Raw genomic sequence first — 22,207 nt, forward strand, 5'->3', positions numbered from 1 at the left:
TCGTATTAAGCACAGTGTACATAAACGTCGCAGTCCTCGCAGCTAGATCGTTACTCCTGTCTATAAAAGGTGGCAGGTGTTTTTTTTTTTTTACTGTAACATTTTAGAGCTCGTTAAATAACGCGGATTATCAGAGGCGCGTATATTATTCCCCCATGCGGGAGTTACAGGGCGGATGGGGACGAGTGGTACGGAGAACTGGCTGAGGCCAGTCGGACTCGTTATTCCGAGAGACTCCGCTGACGTCGCGACTGCGATAGACTCGTAAAATGTGCACCGCGCGCTGCTCAAGCACTTACCGCGCAACTTCTGTTTCGTAGCGGATTCGAGCCACGTAGAAGAGTTAACGGAGTAACCGTGCCCGCCGGGCAACTGGCGAATTCATTTCCCAGACGTCCCATATCCCGCGGGCGGCCGCGTTTTCGGCGTGTCTGCGTCTTGGAGCAGCCTCCCGCATACCCCTCCCGGCCGGTTTAACGATCTCGATAGCGCGCAAATTGGCTGCAGGCTTATGGCGCGACATCGTGGACGTCCGATCGCCCGGGGGAGGCTGTCTCGTGCTTCAGTCGCGAGCCACGCGGATAGTTTCCTTTCACGCGATCGTCGCGATTATATTTAAATATCGCGGGGCAAGAGGGGCGTTTAATTGTGTTCGAGGGCCGAGGCTCGGCCGAGCTAGAATTATTACGGCGGGGCGGAGCGAGGGAAAATAAAATTCAGTAATTCAGTCTGTCGGTATCGCGGCGGTGGCGATCGATGGTCGGCTGGTTGTTCAAATTTTTAACGAGTCTCCCGCAGCACCGCGAAATTAATTACTTAACGGCTGGAGTTTTTTCCACGGTTTGAAATGAAACCTCGCTCTCTCCATTTCCGCGGGGGTTCATTCTCCTCTGGTTTTCTCCGCGCAACGTATGCATCGGCGCCGCTTTTGTGTCCCCGGCGATACACGCGGGATACATCATTAGAGAGCGATAAGTGTCGCTACTTGTCGAACGCCGGCGAGTAAATGATTTTTATTCCGCCGCGCCCTCTGGCCCCTACTGCTGGCGGCGTTAAATCGAGGACCGATACCGTGGGTCTTGGGCGAAGCCGAGTCGACCGTGGAATTCCCCCGTACCCAATATTCCACGGTCTGCGAGGGGCTCTTAATCCGCGGGCTCGTGGACTAACGAGAGAAGCAGCAAAGGCGGGGACGGAAGAAAGAGAAAGGTCGAAGGAGAAGATTAGAGATCCACAAGTTATCTCGAAAAGTGGTTTTCGTCGTTGCACGGGCGGCCGTAAGCGGCTTAGGGGCGCTTTCACGTGATTTCGGTGCGTGTCCCGCGCGACTTAATGCCACGCGGGTAAGTCTGCATTCGATTAATTAAACACTCGAGTTTGCCGACGCAACGCTTTCGGGTCATTCCACGCGAAGTCGGACACTTTTCGGAGTAACATTTCGGATTTTGGTGCAACTGGGATATGTTGCAGTCTTTAGGGGTATATAAACATATCTCGAAGGATTTTTCGAAATGTCAAAAATTGTGGATGTTACAGCTCTTTGAAATGTAGTGTTTACTATTTTTCCAAAAATTATAACTGTTGAACTAATAAACTGATAAAAATGACCTTTTTGGTGCTTACAGTGCAGATATAAGAGTACCTAATAAAAATTATTTCACTTAATGAAAACGAATATTTGACCATTTATTTAGTAATTGTTCTAAACAAATGCAATTTTATAGTTGAAGGAACCTTTTTAAAAATTTGGAAAAATAGGAGGATAAAGCCCTGTTTTTCCTCTTTATGGACGTGTTTTGAAATACGTGGACGCTTTAAAATTGGCCAAATGAAAATTAATTGAATGTAACGCTGCGTCAAATAACACTGGCTCGACTGGTCGCTCAGGTCGTGCGGTACTCGCAGCGGCCAAGCGGCTATACCTGCCACTTTTATATAGGGTATTAATGAGGACCGCTGCAAGGTTTAATACCGTTAATAGTTGGAAACTCACTCGCTATCGATGGCGCTTATTGTTTGAAACATTTATGTTGCCATTGTTCAATGGAAACCACGAGAAGGTGGTGAGTATTCTTTCATCGGGAGAGGATGGGATGTGATGGGATTATGTTAAAGGATAAATGTTTTAATATTATGTTAAAGGATAAATATTTTAATTCCCATCACATCCCATCCTCTCCGGATGGAAGAATACTCACTTTAAAAGGGGTCCAGCTGAAGGAATTTGGAAGGAGTTGCTTGGCAATTGTATCTACTTATCCACGTTCCAAGTGTCTACCAGTTGATACTTGGTTTTAGGCGGTATTTGCAACAAGAGTGCACCGAATGCCAGTTTCTCTAGGCAGGCACCAAGCGAGCGAGTAAAAAGCTGTAGGTAAATGTGCTGGATTAAGATCGTTTAAATTTCATTCGCTCGGCCTAATTACCTCTCGGAGCGATCAGTCTCTCCCCCAGTTCCCGCGGTTTCGAGTTCCACCCCGTCTTCGTGACTCTCGTTACTGGAAAATAGCCTCGCGGAGCTCCTCGTGGCTCTTCTATTTTTCCAGCGGGGTTCGGCCCCGATCGGCCTCCGTGAATGCTCCCGCTGAAAACCAACGGTTTCAGCGAACTACCTCCCTGTCTACTTTCGACAAAGTTTGAAGCGTAATGTCCGCGGGAAACCGAGCAATTATCCAAAATATCCTCGATCGGGGAGAATTTTTCGACGGTGGGATTTTAATTAATTAGCGGCGTGCACGCGGCGCGCGAGCCTCTAGCCTGGCAAAGGTTCATTAGATCCATGCACGGGCTGAAATTCTGTTGACCACAGGGCAAATAGTTCGCCCGCGCTTTATGTAAAGCAGCGACTGTGCCTTTGTATCAAAGAGAGAGCTGCCCGTATGTATTCATTAGGCGGTATTTAGCATAGTTCCAATGAGCAACGGGGAGCCCCGTGCCTCGTAGGTATAATGCGCGTCTCGGCGCAGCGTGTGCGCGAAGAATTGTCGATGGGAATCGGAATCACGGCGCGCGGCACCGTCCGCGAGCGCAGACGTCTGCAGCCCAGGAGTCGTGGTCCTGAACGCGGGTCGTGCGACCAAAACAGGCGTTTAATTATTCCGATCCGCCTCGTTATAAGGCTAACGTAACGCTACCTTGGCCTTCGCGGGCCCCCCTTTGTGTTTGGCAAGTCACCTGAATTTCAGGGGCATAACGGAAGCATCGGGTAGCTCCATTGCCCTGGATACCATTTCTTTCTCCGACCTTCCACACTCCTGGAAGCCTCTGACTCAATGGATCTCTCGGATCTATGGCGATCGCAGGGACGATGCTAATTAACGAATATCGATAACATCGATTCTGCATTAGCCGGATGGGGTCGGGCCAAATGGAGGCCGGGACAAAGACGGACGACGTCGCGAACTTGGGATTTCCATCGGCTGGAAACGGTGAACTGGAGCGAAGCAAACATTGCGGAGTGTTGCGCGACTTTTGATTGCGAGACGGAACGTTCTCGTGGTCTGTTTCGTAAATAATAATTACAATATAAAAGAAAGATGTGAAATCAAAATTAGCTGCAAGTACGTAAAGGTGCTTTGTAATAATCACGAACATTTTAATAATGTGTAGATAAAATGTAACATCTAGATAGACATTTGCCTAGATGTCCGCGGCCTGGAAGTCAAATACTTGACGTGGCCAGGCAAGGTCGAGGTATCGTTGAGTAGGAATTATTTAAAAACGCAAAATAATGAAAGTGTATTCATATTGTCAGTTTTAAATTGACAAATTATCTGAAAGCCTGCGAGTAGTAGTTGACTACCTAAGAGCTTCAGTTTAGCTAAACGCTATGGAATAAGTAACTTGAATTTTATAAATGAAATTTTGTTATACAAAGCGGAAAGATTTATTTTATAATACTCTTTTCCGTCCTCGACTTTTTCACGTACTTGGCGTAATTTATTTCTTTTTTCGAAGTTTTTTTTATGGGGATTGACTATTTACTGGGACAAACGGAACGGAAGCTAAACTCTCGCTGTTTGCTCGCCTCGCAAGCTTCGCTACTCTCCTGTCAAAAGATCAAAGCGCTGACCTGTCTGTCCGAGGATCGCGGGCGTATTCATATTTTTTTTCGAGTGCGCTCATTCGGACGCGCTGCCCCCGACGTAAGCCGGAAACACGGATGAAGATAAAGAGAAAACGGCCTGGACGAGACGCAAAGGCACGCTCGGCGACTAGATTCGAAACGCTATGTCCGTCCGTATCGATCTTGCACGCATCGCGACCGCTCGTTATGTAAGGTTAATCTGCAAGAGAGTCTCTTTATTTGACGTTCGATCTTTGTCCCCCTCTACGCAACTCACCGCTGCCGCCCTCGCGCCGGGGCAACCCCTCCCTCGATAACGCGTTTCATCTTTACAGTGTTTCTCCCTTGGCCGATACTTGCTCCTGTGTCTAATAGACTTCACTTTCCCTGTTTACTTTTAACGAGATTTGTTTTCGGCCAAGCCTCCGACCATAATCCTGTCGACGATTTACTTGCGCGCGTCTCGAGTGCCCGAGGGCTCATTAGCGGACTGCGAACGCCCGCGTTCTACATAATTCAACTTCGATGGACGACTTTCTTTGTGATAGCTGGGCTTAGGATCCGCTGATGTTCGATGCGCTATCAATAAGTAATCAAAGGACCTGTCCTTTGGGAGATATTTGCGGTGGCATCGATTATTCACACTCCTTCGAGTGCACGTTATAAGGTTTTATACGTTTTCCATTATTCCACGGGACATGGTGCATAATGGGGGGGAGGGCAGAATCGCATACACCGTGGGGCAAAGGATCTCGCCGTAAAATTGTCCCCTAATCCGTTTATATTTAATATATTCATTATCGCGGGTGCACGGGCTAGGGGTCGGAGGATTTGATTTCTTGACGTGTGCAAATGCATCGGGACCGGAAGCGAGGGTGGCAGGTCTCCCTTTGACGGGAGGCTGGGAGCGCGTGCGAACGCGCCATCTCGAAATACGTCAAGCGATTTAATGAGCCGGATTTCACGGGATCGGCGTCGAATGTGTGGGGAGGGTACGGGGATCTTCCTATGGGAACTCAGCGGCGTATGAGCCGATCGGCGAGCTATTGGGGGGCGAAACGCACGAACGAAAATGGTGAGAGGTTGACAGCGAGGCAGGCAGGGTGCGTAGGGTGGGCGTACGCGGAAAACTGGGGTCAAAAGCCCGCAGAAATTTTCAACAAAGCCGCTCATTGTGTTCGCGAGCGGCGAAAGGGGTGCCAAGCCACGTATATAATGTTCGCGACCCGAGCGACCCGCGCGCTTTCCTCTCTTTTCCTCCGCGTTTACGCACCGGTTGCATGCGTGCCTGTCGCGAAAACAGCATGCAAGTAAACCACTCCGCGCCATTTTCACGTGCGCTTCTTTCCGCATTTTTCCGCCGCCCATCAAACCGGCCAGCCACCCCCGGGCGGGGGGCATGTCGTTCGATTGTCACTCGCACGAGTCGGTCTACTTTGATGCAGGCGTTCCACTTGACTAATTTGGCACACGCGATACGTATTTGCCGCTCCTCGTGTATCGTATCGCGAGTCGAAATTAACCGTTACACCGGGGCGAGAATGCAAATAAAATGTCCGTCGAACGCTCCTGTAATTTCGCTATTTTAATTGTCAATTGGGTTTCGAAACGGGAGCGGGGTATTGCGCGACGCGTAGGTAGGTACATTCGAAATGGTATCTGTGAAAGACACTATTTGCCGGATGCCCGGTGATTCGTGCATCCTCTTCACAATCACCCTCCAACCGCCCGGCACACCTATCGCTTCGAATCGACAGGCTCGCCGATTTCAACCCTTTCCGCGCTTTTTTTTCACCACCGTCCCGGTTTCCTCGCCGCGTCACCACCCTCTGTCGCGCTTTTCGGGCCTTTAGAAAGCTGTGAACGCGTGATAATCGAGAACGTCGCTTCGATTGCCGCGATCCTCGCACCTTTGTCGACTGTCGGACCGTTATGATATAACGAGTCAGCGACGCTTAAGTTGGTTAAAGTGCCTGCTGGTTAAAGAGAGCCACCCTCTCTCTCTCTCTCTTCGTCCCCAGTCGCACGAGTTTGCCACAACGTATCCGAACAGGATCATTCACTTGTCGTATCAGCCAGGCCACCCTGGCTCGTCTTTCCCCAGACGAAATAATATCAATGGCACTTTACACTTGCGTATCCACCTCTCCAGCTTGCCCCCTCCTTTCGCCTGCTCTCCGTCTCTAGAGTATCCCAGGCATTGACGGCGCGGCAATTTAGCTCCCCGAAGGTACACGATTCCCATGGAGCCGCGGTGGCACTGTCTGCGACGTTATCGAGGAACAAGATCGATCGTGTCGAAAAAAGGCCGACAGATTTATTCGCGACAAGACCCGGTATTGAGATCTCACGTATCCGAACGTTGTGCAACTCATTTCACCGTAATTAGCATAATTGAATCGATTGGAGATTTATAGGCGGGATCGACGATCCTGTTTTATCGGCACGCGATATATACCGTGTGTCGTGATTAGAAGTAACGTCGTCTCTCGATCTGGTGGTAGGCCGCGGAAGCATCGACGTCGGGACGCCTGCTGGTTCCAGGCGTCCCCGCTGGTAGGCGCCACTCTACTGTCAGAGGGTTGCAGTGGCTGATTTCAACCCCTAGCTGCTCGCCGGCGAACTTGTCCACTCTGTCTCTGACCTCCATGGAAGCTGCATCCACTTTCAGATCTTCTCCCTCTTGGAACTGTCTTTGCTAATCGAGGGGATGATGTAGGGGGTAAAATATGCCATTATCTCTGAGAATCAATTAAAAGCGTGCTCGACTTGTCTTCCAAAACGTGTAGCTCTCAGCTGACCCACTTCTAACGAATCGACGTAGCAATTCCAAGCGCACCCCGTACGTTTAACCGTAATACATGCGTGTATTACAGGAATACAAGAATCAGCTGATCGATCGACCAGACCACGTACGAATTCCGCATTTCTAATTTGCCGGCCGGCTGCTTTAGCCAATTGAGCCGTCCAGCTCGTCGACAGCTTCTTTTTCCAGCAGCCTAATGCACCCCATGCACTCGCCTATCCGTTAACATTATTCGAGCTGCACTAGTCTATTACGAAGCCAGCCCAGCGTCGATGGGAAATTACCAGAGGCTGATCGAGCCGTTGATGGACGCATCCAGACGTCGCGGTGGAACGCGGAATTTATGACTCTCAATCTCTGTTCGGTAGTTATTCTCTTAGACTCGCTCAGACGATAGTCGAAGCGCGCCTCGCAGAATCGCGTCGCAATTATCCGCATGGTGAATAGTTTATCAGGCGTGGGTCGTTAACCTAATGGAAACGGCGTTAAGGCGAGGATCGATATGGTGCACTTCGTCGTCGACATCCTTCTGCGAGGCCAATCGCGAGAAAACGGCCATGGCGCGGGAGGGCGGGGGAGACGAGGCGAAATCCGCGGCGGCTCTAATAGCGCGTGAATACATTTAATGGAGCCATTTGAATTATAATGGTCGATCGGTAGAAAGAGCAAGAGAGAGGGAGAGAGCGAGAGAGAGAGATAGAGAGAGGGACCAGCTCCGATTGGCAGTTGCCATCCGAGAGATCTCGACTTGTTTCTCGCTGCCTAATCTTTTTCCGCGATTAGAAACCGGTACCAGCGACGACCTGGTCCCGTTATTGAGCCATTACCGGCTTTTAGAGTTCCCCGAGATTAGGATCCCGATTGGTGACGCGGGTGTTTTCGATCGCCCTGGAATCGGGGACCGGCGCGTTTTCGACGTGCCCGCGAATCGACGGCTGACGGATGGTGTCACTATCGAGCCACAGGATTATGATAATTCGGCCCGAGGGGATACGTGGACGCGGAAACGCGGCGGAGAGATCGATGCGCGGGCGACTTTCGCGTAAGTGTCACCGTCAGACTACGCAGTAAGCTTTTTTTTATACCTTGGACGAACGTTATAAAACGTCACCGTGGGGGTTTTTTTTATCGACGTTAATTCCACCGGAGCGGCGGAGGCGGCTTTACGACGAGGCTCGCGGTCCCCGTTGAATTCCAGATCTCTCGTCGACCTCGTAAAAACACCGAGGCCATCCTTCATCCGATTTCACGGCGATCGGGGAAGCCTGATGCTCGTTAGCCCGCGATTAAGCGGGCGGATCTCGCGGAAGATGTATCGGGAGGGATATTTCCAGGACTCGTGGCGAAGATAGTCCCCGGACGAGACGAGGCGAATCGATAACGTAAATGCAGCCGGCCCAGCGCCACCGCTGTGGGCTAGAATGGTCGTTAACGCCGTCGAACATAATTATTTATAATTTATTTAATATCCATGTTTTAACGATGTTAATTAGACGGGAAGGGGCGCCCAGCATCGTCGCCTCGGCGTAATCACCCCTCGGGACTCCGCGCTCGAATCTCTGGCGACCTTTAAAACACACCCCCGGACCCTTCTCCTCACCGATGTCTTGATAATGACTTCGTTCCACCTCGGCACTGTGACAATTGCTGCCGGTTACCAGGCTTTCAGTGCTCCTCGCGAAGACGCTTCTTTTCTCCCGTGACTTCATCATCGCGGTCGTTACGTAGGTGTAATACCTTCGCTTCGTGCGTTAGCAAAAATGCAAGGTGGATAGTATCACCACCCCTTTCTCCAGTCCTCTTTCTTCGTTCTCTTCGCGCACTCGCGATCCGTGGTATCGCGACGGCGGAACACGAGCTGACACGTCTTCGAATGATGCGCAACCTCGTCGCAGCGAAGCTGCCTCTGTTAATACGTGCAATTTAAGGAACATCGACGGAACGTTCCCCTCGCGCGCGAAGGGGACGGTCCTCAATTTCCGACGTACACTAAGATCGCGTGTTTATTTCGACGAGCGGGTAACGAGACGTCGTGAAATTCACGCGAGTCCTCGAGAACGTGCCATCAACGCCCGCCGCTCGTCTTAGTTATCTATAATGACGGTAAATTACCATCCCTATCTGCCGTGTCCTCGTGACTGGGCTGAGGAACGGCGGAGAACACGGACGCGTGGGTGGCTGACGTTCGACTCCTCTCTGGATGTTCGACCACGATTCAACAGCCACCTCAGGGAACGATCACGTAGGGAGTTTTGCACGCGTGTCCGTTAAATCGTCAAATGATCCCCTATGAATAATCGATACTGCGTTTCGCCAGCGTTTACTTAACTCGGTGGGTGTGCAGGTGGGTGGCGAGATGGATCACGAGATTATCCTGCCGACGGTCGGACGTCCAGTTTCGTGCAGGCTGAGATCTTTTCGAATTTAGGTAGCTAGGGTAGACCGGGGCTAATCGGATCACAGTATTTGGAGCGAATCGGATCACTCTTTTTTTTCATTTGACTATTTTTATGATTATAAATGTGATAATTGTTTATATACAGATGGTTTGTACGTACATAAAAAAGAGCAATCAGGCATCATGTCAAAAAAAAAAATAAATAAAGGAAGCTGTGATAAAAATTAAATCTAAAGAAATGACGAAAAAAATTAATTAATGGTCTTAAGAACCTGTGGTATTATCTTCTATTTACCGTCAAACACAAAGTGATCCGATTCGACCCGGTCTACCCTACGTAGAAAATGGATGCTCGGGGGATGCTGGAGTAGCGGTGAAGGGGGTGACGTGGAACAGGACTTAGAGAAAGGCGAGCTAATATTCGATGGCGCGAAGGCTGGGGTAACTCGGAGAAAGTTCTAAAGTGTGACTGAAAATATTTGCGTGGAGCTGGCAGGGATCGTTTTGCGTTACAGTGCGATAGCCTCCTATCCCCTCTCATCGTGCTCCGCGACTGGTTGCACAAGACGTATTGTAAAATTCCGTGATTTATCTAGCGGAGCATCGACTTTCCCGCTCTCCCCGATCGAAATAAATTCCGCGCGACGGGATTCGTTACGGCCGCGTATCAGCCCGATCGGCAGAAATATTCGCGCGATCGGCTTTCGCCCGTATTTATTACGCCCCCTTTCGTTTTGTTTCTGTGGAACAGAAAACTGGATCAACCGTGTAACCCGGCGTGTACGTCCTAACGAGCGACGCGCGGTCGCGTTAAGGGAGCAAATAGACACGCACGAGTTTATCCGTCGCGAATCCTTTCGATTCGCAAGCGTGTCTGGTTCGTTATCGGTCGCAACGCTCGGTTACATCTTTTAACGAACGTGTAACGAATGTTTTGTGCGATACGCCCCGCCGATAGCGGAGCTAATGAAATTGTTAAAACCGGTGACACGGATCGAGTTAACGAGGCGGACCTGACTCTTGAGATTAAGGACTCGCGTGCACTCTGTCGTTTGCCTTTTGCTCATTTCGGGCCGGATAAATTGCAATTTGTAACTGCGCTTTTTGCCTGCTACCTGGAGCAGCCGAGACAGCGCTCCATCAAGGCCAGCGAATTTGCAATGGATTTCGTAGCTGTGATTCGTCGCCGCGACAGACATCCTGCAAAAACCCCGCGGCGTTTACATATTTGGCCACTCGGCGACTTCCGATCCGAGCGCGTGGTCCACGATAATATATCGATCTGCCAGGTGCAGCGCGGTGTCGCGCGAGATATTCAAGGCAGATATACAACCAGCCATATTTCCTCGATATTGTCTTTACCGCGTTTCCGCGTGCAGTAAGGAATAATCGCGCGCGCGTGAGGGACACCTCTCGCCTCTTGCGTACGTAGTTTATTCGACGAGATAATGCGCACTTTTGACCAGCCCACCACGGTAAATTATTCCTTATCTCGGGTCGCAAACTCGGCCTCTCGGCTCGCGAACGGCTGTCCGCGCGATGACAAACGCGCGTTTGTTCATTATTTTATCGGTGTCAAAAGCACCGTTTCGAAATCTCTTCGATCCCCCGTCACATTGTTTCGCCTCCCGCCTTTTTCCGCGGGCCCCCGGTCGACCTTCCGCGCCGATGTGGGAACGAACGACACCTTCACGGCTGGGCGCAATAAAACCTGGCCGTCGTGCTTCTTTGCCGGATATTTATCGCCGCCAGGATTACGGCCGAGTAAATAAACCGTAAATTATCGTAAACGCGGGAACGCGTGGCGCAATCGGCGCACCGTATCGCAGCTTCGTAAAATCGATCCGTAATTTACGCTCCTCGTCTCCTCCCGATAAAAACGTCCCGTCGCTCGGGGTTCGAACGTAGCCGCGGGAGAGGGCCAGGTGAGAAAATACACGGGACGGAGGGAGGAGGGAGGCCACAGCGAAGAATGAGAGAGGACAGATAGAGGAACATTGTGCCAGTTCAGCGAGGCAGCGTGTAAACGGGGTCCACGGTGTGTCCTCGGCCGTGTGCTCGGTGTACATTGTACATCGCGCAACGGAGAAAGGTGGTGGAAGCGGGCTCCGAGGGAGGAAGCCCCTTCCACTTGGTGCCGTGCGCATACAATTGAACGCGTTAATTTTTCTTCCGGCACGCTCTCCCCCGTCTATGGAACGAGCTACTCCAAAGTAGGTATTCTAGATCCATTTCTTTCGTCGCGCTGTACGTTGCGCGAAGCACCGATGGCGACGGTGATCGATGATCCTGTTTCATAGTCGACTCTTATGAATCCTCTTTAAAGACGTTAGTTTCCAAGTCCCTCGTCGTTGCATCTCGTCGAAGGCGGGTGCCCTTGCTGCTTAGTGAAATGGAGCGCAGGGAAGGGGCACAGAATGCAACCTCGCAGGGAAGAAAAATCGTCCAGGTTGTTAGAGGTCTGTTTACGGCGAGGGCCGCCGTAAATCTTGTTTGACAGTCGCGATCGTCGCTTACGGAGGCGATTCGAGCGACGCTGGTCGCGCGAGGTCTTCCCCGGAGGCGTGTTCGGGTTCATCGGTATGGATGTAACGCGCCCGAGGATCAATCCACGTGGAATGCCTACCGGCGGACCAGCCGCGTTCCAGCGGTTGATGTTGATGGATAAGCGGCTCGTGGCCCGCTGATGCTCGATTTGTCATCGTACAATGGGACGTGCGCGTCGCGAGAGATAGCGCGCGTTTTTAGGTCCGCGCAACGCCATTTACAGGCCGAGGTGCCGGCGCGAAGGACACATTCCCCGGCATTGTCCCGGAGACAGGAGCCCCTGGGGCGGTGGGCCGCGTGTCCGAGCATCTTTCCTCTGCTGGTCCAATTTCGGTTCCTCCATTCGATGCTGCAATCAGGGAACAGCCGTATCTGGTCCGCACAGAGCGATACATAGAGACGGCTAGACGAAGTATCCCTTCCGAAGAGATCGATCGAGTGCCGTTTTCCTCCCTCGAATTCCCTCCAAGCTCCTCCATTTCCTTTGTTCTTCCGCGGTCGTGCGAGCGTCTCCCTTGAAAGGAATCTCGCGCCGCTCGACCGGTTGGAATCCGGCGTGCGAGTGAAATATCCGAAAATTATGCCGGTAATATCTGGCAACGACACACGCGGCCTCCCGAGGGTGCGCCGCGTCACCTGCGAGAAAGGAACGAAGGAGGATACGACAAGGAGCTCCCTCGGGATCCTCCTGGCTGCCGGTGCCCTCACCTCCCGCGGCGAACATTTTCATAAACTCCCTCATAAAGCATATTCGTGTACTCTGCCGCTGGTATTCGCGCGGCAGACAAGTCGCCCAGCGGCTGACATTAATTATTTCTCAGTGGAATGCGTAATACGATTGTTTAAAACGGCACCACTCGAGCAGCGCGTTTGGACCCGCCCCCGTGGCTCTTGATGTTTAAGGCTCGCCCTGAAGACAGGAGACCTTCTTTCGATCAAGCTCGAGGGGGAGGAACGAGGGAACGTAAACAGTGATCGATAGGAACCGTGTCACGGAATTAATTCGCTGGTGACGATAGAAGAAAAACGGAACGCCTCTTCGCGGACGATCTCATCTCGCCAGCGACCCGATGAATATGGATGAACGCGACCTTTGTTCCGTTCCCCAATTCGCGCGATCACGATCTTTGGATCTATGGTCTCTTTCACTGGTTACGATCGCGCGGTGTTGCGTGGTCAGATTTATTCGTCACCACGTTGCGTTTAAAGGCGATGGCGAAAAGTGCAATTTTTAGTGGTATTCCTGTGCTTAGTCAAGTAACCCCGTCCGCTATTGTCAACATGTTAAGGGTCGTACGTACGAAACCTTCACGCACCGGGTAAAATAAAATACCCTAAATTATAGTCAATGTATCACGTTTCCACAAAATATTCATGAAAAAACATCAAGCAATACTTAGTGGACAAAAATTCATAAATAGTCTAAACGAGAATATTTACTTCCCGCCGAACATTTTTCATTTTCACTGATAGAACACGCAAGTTTTTGTCACAGTGACACATTAAATGGCAAGCTGGTCATTCATATGCTTCAATATCGCGAATCGCAGCATAATTTTTAACATAATACAACAATTAAAGGGAATCAACTAACCTCGTCAGTCAACTAGCACCGGTCTCCCTTACTGGGCAGCTGATGGTTGATCAATCTTCTCTTTATAAACTTTAGATTCTTAGCGGTGCTGCTTAATATTTCGTGTGCCCGTAATAGCGTTGTTAGTAACACTAGAATCGGGTCGTCGACGAACGTGTTCGAGTGGTTACGTAAAAGTTTCCGCGGACTTCTTACGATCGTCATCTAGGGGCTTTATGGATCCTGGCGGTTACGGCTGAGGGGGTGAGTCCGTTCGAACGACGTAATGAAATGTCGTGCCTAAGACGCTATTGGACGACAAGACAACGCACTTATGGGATCCATGGAGTATCAGAAGGCGAAACGTACGCACACGCGCGTCTGCGTCTGTGCGAGGGTGGCCAAACACTTGTGCGTTACGCTTGCGTTTAATGTACCATCCACGCTTTCCCCTTTATCTATCCACGAGTTTAGAAAATGTTGAATTACACACTCGAACTCGGTGCACATCCTCGGGGGACGACGATTCATCTCGTTCGTTGCAAATAACGTTCCCATTGCCTCGACAACTCGCCTGGAAACAGGGCAAACGAAAAAGGGGGACATAATACCCGAAGATCCGTCTTGGATCTGCGCTGTTGCGATCTTCTATCGGCAGCATTTTCTTCTGCGGCTTGGCGAACGAGAATTCTGGGTAACGGGCGGGAAAACGACGAGAAAAGTAGTTGTCGGCGAGCGTTAACGTCTTCTCGGCCAGTGGTCCGGCCACCCCCAAAGAGGAAACCATTTTCCAGCAGCGAGATTCTCTGATCCTGTCGGACAAAGGGTCGGGACCCGCCCGATACCTTCCCGAACTTTCCACCTGAAAGGGAACAGAAATCATATCGCTCCCGCTCGTGCTTATGAAGCATTACGTAAGCGGAAAATGAATCTCGAAAGGGACAACGACGACGGAGGTGAATCGTTTCTCTTTTAAAACCGAAACTGCGAGGGTCGCGATCTGTCTTCCCAGATATAGCGCCACTGACTTATCAGGTGCACACTGAGGTGCATCAAGATTCGAGAGTCATTATCGCCGCTGTTTAGGAGCGTATAAAGTTCTCTCGTTAAAACACGATTCGAGGTTTACGCCGGTGGTCGTCGAAGGTAACTATCCATGATTCTACTACAGTTGCTCCGTCCTCCTAGTCGACTACGTAACGACGTACCTTACAAGGAGAGTATCCGCGCTTTCGCTACAATTAACCGAATTGCCAAGTAATTAATCGAGGAATGATGGTGCTCGAACGGCGGCAGCCACCGTCTACCGCGCAAGCCTCCTCTTCGCGTCTCCCGGCTCTTCCCCACTGTCACTCAGCTATTCACCGTCAATTTCTATCCGTCGTTTCATCATCTCGAGGCTAAAGTGTCGATCGAATTACATTATGGCTTGTAGGCTGAAGACGAGAAGGCGTTCGTTGCCATCGACCGTGCTTCCACCTAAGAAAACCCCCATTGCATATGAATATAAGTGTATTATCATAATATCGCGCCTAGGGTGGCTTCCCTTCTGCTTCGCTGCTAGGGGCCCTCGAAATCCCGCGCTGCTCCGCCGCGCGGTGGAGGGAGCCAGCCCACTTTTACAAGGAGACGCGTATGGATGGAAATCCTGATAGGTGGTACGTCGGTGGAACGCGGGGCCTCGCTGTCTCGGGGAGATTGAGCAAAATAACTGCCGATTTATATATAAAGGTATATATGGCCGGGGCGCATATTTAATGCCAACTATGCCGGGCTTCATAAAAAAAAGGATATATCGCGAGAGAAAGGTGAGACACAGTGGGGCTGGGCAACGTGAAGGAGGGAGCGTTCCTTGGGTTCCTTGGTCGCGCGGCTCCTCCGTCTTTGTCATGACGAATGAATCAATGGATAATCCAATAATTTAGATCGGGGGAGAGATTACGGGACGGTAGAAGTCGGCTGCACGGCGCGAACCTATCGCTCCCTTCCCGCAGCTTTTACAAAGCCTTCTGTCTGCGAGGCGCGCGGAAAGACGGGAGAAAGGCTTGTCGGGGTATACAGGTCAGCGGCACGCGAAGGATTAATTTAATTTCCGCGTCGATACGACAGCAGATATCACGGTGGGACGAGTGGAATAGCCGCCGTGGGGATTGATTATCTTTCTCCGCGGGAAGCGGTCGTTCGACAGCCGACAAGTCGGCCGACAATGCGATATCTACGCCGCCTCGATCGGATGTCTATATTTATCCCCGTGGCGTGGCTCCCGGCTGGATTTGTCCGTCAATTAATGGCCGTGCCTTAATTAACGCCCAGCCTCCGCGAGGCGTCCCGGACGCGTTCAGATAAAATGTCAAAGGACGGAACTCTCTATCTCCCCCCTCAGGGACTCGGGGAAAGAGCCCTCCTCGGCTCTTCACGCCCGGCGACGCAAAGTGAATTCGAGTGACCCACGGAGCGAGATGGAGCGGCGAGGAGATTTTCGGTCGGCGATCTAACGTCTCGACGGACGCAACTGGCCTCGCGATTAGACGCGCACGGTATGCAGATAGAAGAAAGGGTTCGCCTGGACCGTGTCCTCCGCTAATGGAATAAATAAAGTAGAACGAGGAGCTGTTGCCTTAGCTGCACCATTGTGCTGCTCCCGGCTTCGCAGGAATCGAGTTAATCGTTTTATTATGTCCTCCCGTCTTGAGGCCCCTTTCGAAACGATTCGAGGGAGGGACAGAGAGCGGCGAAGAAATCTTGGATTGAACGGGGCTTAATTACGGTTAAAAAGACAACGACAGTGGGCAGTTAATAAAACGCCGTTGCGGAGGATGATTCATGGCTCGCTGGAGGAAACGAGGTGTCGTTCGAGAAGCGATATCTCGCTTATATTTCGAGGGCACTCGAGCGACGCTCGATTTGTCGGGGCATTGGGCTCGCTGAGCACCGGCTACTTGCGGTGATTTAACAGCTGCGCCCAAGAAATGGCGGGCAAGGACTCGCGGGGGCAAGTTTCGCGACGGGTCTAACAAGTGTCCCGGCCTGTCCCCCAGTCGGACTTATGTGGTGTCGCAGGTAAACATGGCGGAGGGTAAGAAAAACCGAGTAGCGACTTGGTCCCTCTGGTCTCGGCGTTTTGCGGACCAGCAGCGGGGCAAATCGATGGCCATTAGTTCGATAGTCGAGTTTTTAGTGGGCTCCCTCCGGCTGGCCCTCCCACACCCCGAGGCTAGCCGTTGCTTCGGCTACCGGCTCGCGGAGAACAATGGGTCACAAATCACCGTGTGGAACCAGCTAAATCTCGTTTCGCGGACTCGAATGGCCGACGTAAGTCCTAACGATACGCGGAATAAAAGAAAGGCTCTTCCTTCGTCTCGTCTCCCGTCTGGCCTCGCACCTCTTTTTTCCCCCCTAGGCCGTGGCCGAACCAGAATCAATCCCCCGGGACGAATAAATTCAACGGTTTCTTTTCTGCCACGCTCGATTTCTCTTGGAGCGTTCGGTTCGGTTGCGCGGAACGCCGCACTGCGGATCGAAAATGGGGCACGGCTGATAGGAACGGGCGAAGCACATTTTCCTGGCTTATCGTCCAAACCCTGGCCCATTTTCAGTTTCATCCAGCGGACAGCAGAGTGGTCGCGGTGATTACATTTTCCGTCGTGTCCTCTCCCGTTCTCTCGCGCTATTTGCTTTCCCCGAGCTAATGGAGCGAGGACCTCCGCGCGGAGCGAGGAACGTCCGAGGCTCTTTGATCGGGGATAAACGTCGGTCTTGTTGTCGAGCTTTACTGCTCGACTGACCGGCAAAACCCTGCGCCCGGGAGATCATCCTTCGTTGGGTAGGAAGGCCATGAGGTACGGGAAAGAAACACCGTCCGCGAAGTTCTGCGGGCGAAGTCGTCTCTCTAGCGTTCCTGGAGAATGCCAGCGAAGAAGCTGGGAGTGGAGAAGAAGCGAGACGCCTGGGAGAGGATGGTAGCAGGAGATAAAAAGTGAACGGGAGTATCCTCCGGACGATAATCGTTATCATCGACGGTCACCGGTGCTACCAGCAACAACAGTGGCCCGGGAGTATCTACTTACAAGCGGGAGAGCACGATACTCGGATATTACAGATATTTCTTCGATACGGGAGGCGCGCGACGTGTGGCAGACGAAGGGCGTAGGAGCTGGAGGAGTGGAAGAAAAGGAAGAAGAGGAAGAAAAGGAAGAGAGAAAAGGGAGCGAAAAGGGTAGAGGCTGAGAAGACGACGGTGCAGAAGCCCGAGGGCTGCCAGCGTGCCGATACGATCTGATCGCCTATTTATCATTCGCCGCGCTTACCTTCGCTACACCCTTCGTTTAGTTTTCATGGGATCTTTACCTGACGGTCTTTACCTCCTTCGCGCGTAACCACCTCTCAGAAATCGCGACGACGTGCCGTCTACACAGGGGAAAACAATCTCCCCTTCTCGAGAGTACGAGAATGCCATGCAGGTAGGTAGATGTACACCAATCGCAATATTCATTCTGGCGACATTAAGGGCTGGGTGTCCCGCTGCTCTTCGAACCAATCCTACTATGTACCTATGTGGTGGACACGCGGGGTGTCGGTGTGCCCGAGTCCGCAGCGATTTCGAGTTATTTCTATCGTGACTTACGTCGGGCACGCCGGTTCGTGCAATGAATACGCCACTGATACCTGGTCGAAAGGATGGGGAGGCAGAGAAGGATATATGTTTGACGACTGGACCCGATTGTATCGTATAGGAGAGCGCGGCTCGTCCAATGGCAGATCGATATCGCGGTTCTTAACGGATTTACGACCCGTCTTATCTCTCAAAGGCACCGACGACCACGCACCGCGATCGCTCTCGGATGCTATCGCTTAACGATTTCGTTCTGGACTTTACCTGTGCTCAATGCCAACGATTGTTGTGGGTTGCAGGAGGGACGCGTGCGCGACCAATCGCTGGATACGATATCGTTTAGATAGCCGATCGGTCCTTGCTACTAACGCTCGATCGCAAGTATCGCAACCTCCTTTGGAAGAGACGAGAACCGTGAGTCGATGGGTCCAGCATCCTCAGAAGTCTCCATCTGGTAGCGTTACACCGATCCAATGAATTTTTCGTAATCCGCCCTTTACATCAACTTTTCTGGTACATTTGTCCATGCGCAAGGAACCTCGTCGATAGGCCACTCGATTAGGGTAATCGCCCAGCAAACTGATTCATCGATCCGTCTCACCAACCCTTAAAGATTCTCCTGCGAATGCTGGAAACGGGGATTCAAGGTCCCACAAGAAAGTTGCGCAACAATCGCGCAGCCCTCGAGCGGATCGAGTTCATATTTTCGAAATTGCCACGACCTCGTGCATCTTCCCTCCCACGATCACGAGAGCCAGCTCGAATAGCAGCGCGGAAGGGAATCGATACGAGGAAGTCGTCTCGTTACCGGGTAATAGGCCAGCATCGGGAACGTGCGAACGAGCTAGGAAGACGAGTCGATCTCTGGCTGGAGCTCGTGCGCGATATCACGCGAGCTGCCGCCAACTTCCGCGGCAGTGTCTCACGGGCGAAAGTGCGCCCCCGTGGATACCGATCAACCCGTTGAAACCGCGCATTACGCTGCATTACGGGGCGCGTACTGGAGCGTACCAGAGCTTGCTGACGCGTCGCTCCTCGCACAATCGGGATCGGTTATGGCTGTGCGCCTCTGGGCCCGATTAACGTGCTCGAATCGCCTGGTAGTAGCGTGGCAGGAGAGGAACGAGAGGAAGGCTTGGTTCCGCGATAGACGTCGCCGTGGCTAGCAAGGTTCCAGCGCCGAATGCTCCGTCGACGATTTTATTATTATTATTATCAGTTATTCACGGGTAAGAAAAACTCTTTAGTAAAGTACAATTATGCACATGTAAGAGACAAAATTAACAGGACAGTAAGTAAATAAGGTGGAAACGGTGCAACGCAGATCGTACAATTTCGTACTAAAAGCACGTACATTTTGATAGTATACTAAAGGGAAGGAGTCTAGTTTTTTCGATTAACAGAATTAACTATTATTTTAGAAACTCCCCTTACAAATTTAATAATAATAATAATTCTTCTCTTAAATTACTTAAACAGACTTGTTGCTTTCTTGTGCGATCCTCACTAATACAAGCAGGTCCATTATATTTCTTCTTGTTCATAAGAATAGAGATAACATCTTCTCTTGAACTTAATATAACTTTAAGAGGTCTAGGACGAACACTACGATTTCTTCCCGCACGAAATACTTTACGAACAGAAACTCCGGATGGATCTATCTGCCTGAGGATACTATCCACTACTTGTTTATCCAAGGTAGTATTACCAACAGATGAAGTGTCAGTATTCGAAAGATTCTCGTTGTTTGTATGCTTGGAAGATGCTTCAACATTGAATATCACGGTATTACACGATCTCTGCTCCCTGTCAGCAATTTCTGCGACGATGTCCTCTTCTGTGCAGGGAAAGGCGGAGGTTGAAGACAAGGGAGATATCTTCTCCTCTAGATTTACATATCGCGCATGTCGCACTTGTCTCGGAAGCATTTGTCCGCGCGGTGGCTCGAATTACCGCGAAAACCGAGGGTGGCTGGTAATACGCCGCCCGGGAGGAGCCGACGGAGAGGGAGTATGGTTCGATAACGCGGGCTACATTCTGCACACGGATCCGAACGACTATCGCGGGAATCCGCGCTCGGTTCTGGTGTTTTTGTTTCGTCGTAAACGGAGCGCTCCCCCTGCACGCTCCGAACCCTGTCGATTCGTTCGATCGAGCGAGGGTGGATGTTACGGGCGAGCAGCGCGGCCGTCCTCGCGTTTTACTGCGAACGATGTATCCAGCTGCCAGCCAGACGTTGCAGCCTCGTTCGCGCAATAACGTCCGCGATACGGGACGACGATCGCCGTGGAATACGCGCAGTGGTATGCGCAGATACTTGGCTACGGTAATGAAACGACTCGTTCGCGAATAATTCGCTCGTAAAGAACACGCGATATCGGGGGGACAGAATAATACGGAGTCGCGGACGGTAGCCGCGCGTGCCTCGCGACTCGGGTAGCCCGGGGGAAATAAACTTGCCGACGAAATAGAGCTTTCACGTTAGCTAGACTGTCGATCGTACGTTATAAGCGTAAATCGGCGGTGATCCCCGAGAGTTGCCGCGCAGAGGGGTCGAGGAGTCGTCGCCGTTGGACTTCGCTCCCACTAAATACGCGGATTTACGCCTCGCGCGGCGACATTCTAACGCAATCGCTGTTCTATTGCTCGTGAACACGACTAGAATGTTGCCAAGAGCTGCTCCCTCTGCTCGTCTCGGGCGAGCCTCGCATACCGATCGGTAAACGAGTTACCCGACGTAACGCTCCGCTTCGTCCCTGGCGTCCGATCCGTCGAATCGCCACGGCAAAATTTCGCGTCGAGAGCGTAAATTGTAAATTGGCCGCGAGACCGTAAACGATCCAGCCGCGAGACGCTCCACGGCCACTTGGGCTCGGAACGATCGTTATTCGTTAATTCCCGCTGAGGCATCGATCAGCGTTTATGGATATTTCGGGGGCCCCGGTCGTCCGCGATCCCCTGCTCGCGGAGTCACACTCACCTGCTGCGTTAGTGGCTGCCTGTTGCCTTAACGACGCACCGTGGACAGGTAGAGAAGCAGAGTGCCCGTTAAACTATCGAGTTTATCGTCCGGAAGATCGTAAAGTCCGCGGCGAAGGTCCTCGCGGGGCTCCTGATTCCACCGCGGCCTCCGACAGGATGAATTGCGACCGAGACCGAAATTTCGGCCGGTCCATTTCTTTATCGTCATCCCCGTGCTCGAAATAAACCGCGGTGCACGACTTTTATCGGAGCCCCTGCTCGCCTGATTTCCTTGTTGAGTCCTCCGTCTCGACACGGACGATTTATTATCTCGGAGTGGCTTCCTCCGGAGCGTGGCCCTCGCGCGGGCCGTACGCGTTCACCACCTGACGATCGCGTCAGGGATCGGCCCAAGTGTACCGTGAATGCCCGTCCACGGACGCGTGAATTTCCCGTGAGAAATTTCGTATACGAAGAGACACCTGCGACAGCGGTCAACACCGATAGCAAAACGCCTCGCTCGTCGAGATTTACCCGTGGACAGAGGACCCTCTAAGCCTCCAGAAGACGCGCTGCCCCGAAGATTATCTCGAAGAATGCTTGCTTTCTCGATCTTCGTGTCCGACACATTTCCCCATTCCCCCTGTCCAGATGTGCTACTCTTCCACGGGCTGTATTATTAACTGCCGCGTTGATCTTGTTGCGCCAGCTAGCCGAAGGGGCGAGAACGGCGCACAGTGGGACAAACTGCTCCTTTTTCTGTCAAAATCGTAGAGCTTTTAATAGGAATAGGATAGAGGCATGATTCTTTTTCGAGGTTCAAGCTAAGATGTTGCAGAATAAGGGAAAAATATTGAAAATGTATGACAAACAAGTTTTGACCTTGAAAATCTACGTCAATCTTAACATTTTTCGAAGAAAATTTTTTTTTTTTTTTTATAACGCGTAGTTGAAGTTTTGTTTACTTTTTGTACATCATTTCGTATAAATTTGGACGCGGTGAATTCAAATCTGTTCGCAGAATTTGTCTAGGCCTTCAGGATTCGAAGAAACATGCGATTTAAGGGGTTACGCTCACCAGGGACGTTCGGCAGCCCGGAAATTCAGAAAATTATTTAGATTTTTTAAAATTATTTTTACGCGGGTTTGTAGATATAAGAAAACGATGTATCTTTTGCTTAAACTTCATCTTTTGCTCAAACTGCATTTTTTTCAAGGTATGATTTCACCCCCAAAAATTGCAT

The 22,207-nt window shown here is 51.3% G+C and overlaps 1 protein-coding gene across 3 annotated transcripts in view; it reads left to right on the top strand.

The window, feature by feature from the left end:
- Window positions 1–22,207, top strand: part of LOC143371115 (uncharacterized) — a 297,394-nt gene that overhangs the window by 46,496 nt on the left and 228,691 nt on the right. The window lies entirely within an intron of this gene.

The sequence above is a fragment of the Andrena cerasifolii genome, chromosome 7 (assembly GCF_050908995.1).
Source record: "Andrena cerasifolii isolate SP2316 chromosome 7, iyAndCera1_principal, whole genome shotgun sequence".
In the NCBI taxonomy this organism is placed as follows: Eukaryota; Metazoa; Arthropoda; class Insecta; order Hymenoptera; family Andrenidae; genus Andrena; species Andrena cerasifolii.